Source organism: Hipposideros armiger, unplaced genomic scaffold (genome assembly GCF_001890085.2).
Source record: "Hipposideros armiger isolate ML-2016 unplaced genomic scaffold, ASM189008v1 scaffold_173, whole genome shotgun sequence".
Taxonomy (NCBI): domain Eukaryota; kingdom Metazoa; phylum Chordata; class Mammalia; order Chiroptera; family Hipposideridae; genus Hipposideros; species Hipposideros armiger.
The window spans coordinates 3,752-8,386 of record NW_017731523.1 but is presented as its reverse complement, the minus strand read 5'-3'; positions in this window follow the sequence as shown (position 1 = coordinate 8,386).

The window sequence follows — 4,635 nt, the reverse complement described above, 5'->3', positions numbered from 1 at the left end:
ATATTCTGCAAGTTGTCTTAAACACACACACACACACACACACACACACACACACACACACACACACACACAACAAAACAAACAAACAAAAAACATGCTGACTTTTCATTTAATGACATCCAGGCATACTTTTGGAATGCCTGCTACATATATGGCAGTCACTGTAAAACTTTTTTTTAACTTCTATTTGTTAAGTGACCTTAAAAAAAAAGTATACTCTCCAGATGATGAAAGATAATAGTTGCATTGTGCTTTATATTGCTCAGATCATATCTGAACACAGTGTTCAATTCTAAGCACTGCATTTTTAGAGGAACACAGACAAATGAAAGTATTCTCAGAGAAGTGAGGGAAAAACGAAGAGGGAACTTAGAACCATATAAAAACGGAACTGCTAACGAGGGTGTGTATTTTTAGACCAAAGAAGAGCAGATTATAAAGAAACACAATAGCTATGAGCTCTCTTCAAATATGTAAAAAGAAGTAGCTTTCTTATATATAGAGGGTGCCAAAAAAAAGGGTATACACATTTTAAGAAAGGAAAACTGTATTAAAATTGTAATACTCAGTACAAGCCAATAACAAAAGATGAATACAAATCATGTTTGACTTCTGCAATTAAAAGAGGTGCCCAAAGTGGTTACTATCAGTATCCAGACACTTCAGATTATGGTGAACTACCGCTTGAGCAACTTTGACTAAAGTGTCCAACTATATACATGTTTTTGGCACCCCTGGTATATTGCTCTGGAAAGCAAAATGCAGACAAAAGGCTGAGTCATGAGGAGGCATGACGCAGCTCAAGACAAGGTGTGGATCAGATTTTGGCTTTGGTACTTGATCATCAGAGGTAATCAAGCAGAGGCTAGACTACCACTTGGCTGGAATATTGTAGCTTTTACTTTTGCATGTTAGATTTATATCCCTTTTTGCCCTTTGATCAATGTGAACCCGGAATTGGATGAAAAATTAGGTCACATTGTACAATTCTGCAATCCATTTGAAAACTGTAGCTGGTACAATTTGATACAGAACTGAGGTCTTCTGTGGAAGCATGTTCCTCACAGCTCTAAACTGACTGCAAAGTTGTGCCTGATCTCATTCATATTTCTGATGAACTCATTCATATTTCTGATGTTTGTTTCCAAGCATTAGTAGTATAAAATATCCCATGTTATGACCTCAGGACATAATTTGAGGATATGAATAACTTGCAAAGCCAGAAATGTAGCCTTTCAGCTTTTTAAAAATTGAAATTTCAAGAATATTTTCTTAAAATAGATTGAGCTCAACATGCCCTGCAATTTTCTGGAAGAAAACCTATTATCAATTTTCAGAGAAGCATCTCAGGAAGTGCTCTCTGATGCTCAGAAGTAGGGTTGAAAACCTCATCCCGTGTGTGTCACATCCTGGGTGTGGGTAGAATGCTTCTAGAAAGTATCACTTGTGGATGCATTGCTCTGAGTGACGGATGGGGGTGTGGGTGACAGGACTGAGCCAGTGAATGCACATAGGTTGAGGAGAAGGAGGGGGGAAATACGTGATAGGAGGGCGGAGCTAAAATACCCAGAGGGGAAAGAAAGGGCTGGCAGTACCACTGCAAACAGTGGTCACAGCATTTAGCAGCACAGCTGAGATTATGCACAGATGCAGGCAAGGAGACTGTGCAAAGAGTGAGTCTCCTTTCTTTTCCAGAAGGGCACTGAAATGGACGAAAGGGGAATTGTATACGCTCAGATTTCAATCCATTGGTGTTGAAGAATAGAGAAGCCTACGGATTCTGATGATGGTAAAAAACATGGCTTTGTATTTCAGTACTATCTTATATTTTCCAAAGTTCTTTCACATTTTGTGGGACCAAATATAACATTGTAAAAACTTTTAAATAGTCTTGACATTTTTGGATTCCCAAACCTGTTTAATGACTGCCAAATTCAGGTTATCAAGTGTTTTTGTAAGCCCAATGAATTTAGCAGATATCAGTGAGGATCTTTGCATTTTATTTTTGCAGTAACAAAGATCACATCCCATATTTCACATTCTGGCTGACTGTGTAGCTTGGAAGGTTAGAGTTAGTTTTGTAGTGTATAATATTGTCCAGAGGTAAATTTGATCAGGTAATTGATGCAATTGCTCAAAAGCATGAACGGCAGGTCCAGGGTGCATTTTATAAACTTATTCTGGTTTACTCGAATAAACCTTATGTTCATATCATTTTAGGGCTTGAGCCAGTGATTTCTCAAACTAAAGCAGAAATGTTGAATACTATTTTTCAAATTAATGTTCTTTATACCTTGTGGTCTTTCTCAGCAAATGCCAATTCTATTATTTCTCAAATACAATATTAAGAATTTAATTCAGGTCCATTTAGGAAGTATTTACTGAGGAGAAAGTCAAAAAACATTATAAAGAGTCATGGCAACAGATGGCGCATAGCATATGCATATAAGAGATAAGACTATGGAGTTAAATCGTGACTGTCAGGATTTAAATCCTAGCTATACCACTTACTGCCTTGGATTTTGTGGGTGAGTTAATTTCTCTGTGCCTTGGTTTCCTTAGTTGTCAAGTGATGATAATAATAGAACACACTTCTTAGAGTTGTGAATTTTCAATGAGTTAATAATACATGTAGAACACTCTGAACAGTGCCTAACCTTTGGAAAAAGCTCTGTAAGTGCCAGCTATCATCATTCAAGGATTTCTACTTGGAGTTCTAAGAATCAAGCAAACATTTCCTTAACCTTACCATGTATTTTGAAATATCAGGAAAGAATTTTAGATCATAGGCCTTTTAAGAATTATACTTCCTAATGTTTCAGAATTTCAAACCAATAGACAAATGTAAATATAATAATGTTTGGATGTTCACGATGAAAAAATTTCATTTTAAAAAATGAGAGAATTTAGGTATATATAGATTCAGGGACTTGCTGGAGACGTGAAAGAGGAAGACTATATCAGGGATTCTGTCTTCTGATCATCTCTAAAGCATTGCTTGGCTATGTAAATCATAATCTACAAACAAAAATAAATAAATACCCAGAGGCAACTTTAGATCACAGATACGATTAACATTTTTGTATCTTTTGGTATTTTTATAAACACGGCTTTCAGTGCAAGGTCAGTTAAATCCAGGATCAGTTTAAATGAATGAGTTGAGTCATCTTACCTTCTGGAAAATGTACTTATTTGCTTTTCCATTCTAGCACTTAAGAGAGTATCTATACATAGGCCAAGTAGAATGATTAACTGGGGAAAGCAAACCACATAATTCAAACCAAATGACCCCCTTTGGTCTGAACTATCCAAATAACTATGACTCAATCGGTTATTCTTTGTTTGCTTTCTTTTGGAAACTGTGGGATCAGTAGAAAAAGTGGATGAAGAAAGAATTAAATTATCCAAACATTTGTCTCAATTTTCTACCCAGGGACAGTCAGTGTTGACCCTTAAAATAGACAATAAGAAGTACTGTGAAAATGTTTTGCCCCAAAATAAGAACCCTAACTCCTGTCATTTTACTGTTATAGCATAACTTCTATTTAAATTTTATGTTTTATAAGTATTGCCATTATTCACATATTTACTTTAAGCTAATATCAGCCAAAATCTATATTTGCAGTGTCACTACTCCCCATCAACAGAAAGCAAGGCTAGCACGTTATTTCTAAATGTTTGTCTAGGAAGAGAAAAAAGGCTCAGACATGAGATGTGAGAGAGGGCCCAATTTTCTAATGTGTGTGACTTGGATTAAGTCTAAAATGTAAACCAAAGAATCACTAATTAATATGAAACTAATTAAGTAAGTTTTTACATATAGAAATGAAGTAGCTGAAACAAAATCAAATACTAGTTGTCACAACCTAAAAATATTAGAAAACTCTTAAAAGTATTGGCCACCATAGTTGACGTGAACTAAACTATCAACACATTATCTGATATTGACAGAACACTACACCTAACAGCTGCAGAGCTGTTCTCTGGAATTGCATCATTCAAATTTCTTTTCAAATCCATGTTGACTCATGAAAGTTGACTCAAAGAAAGTTGACTCATTAAAAAATAAAATCTAATAAAAATCATATTCGTGTTATCTGACTACAACAGAGTTAAAGTAGAAATCACAAACAAGATATCTTGGTGTATTAGGCTACTCAGGCTACGGTGTCAAAATACCACGGACTAGGTGGATTAAACAACAGAAATTTTATTTTATTTTCTCCCAATTCTGGAGGCTGGAAGTTTAATATCGAGGTGCTAACAACTTTGGTTTCTGGTGAGTACTTTCTTCCTGGTTTGTAGATGGCAACCTTTCTGCTATGTCCTCACATGGTTTTTCATCAATGGATGCATGAGGAGAGTGCGAGTGAGAGAGCTCTCTGGGGTCTCTTCTTATAAGGACACTAACCCTATTGGATCAGGCCCTTGCCCTTAGGACCTTATTTAACCTTAATTACTTCCTTAGAGGCCCCCACTTTAAAGACAGCTACACTGGGGGTTAGGGCATCAACATATGAATTTGGGTGGAGGGGAGTGAGTCACAAACATTCAGTCCATAAAACTTGGAAAACCTCAAAATTTAGAAGTTAGACAACAAATTTCGAAGTAATCTGTGGGTCAAATAAAAAAAAT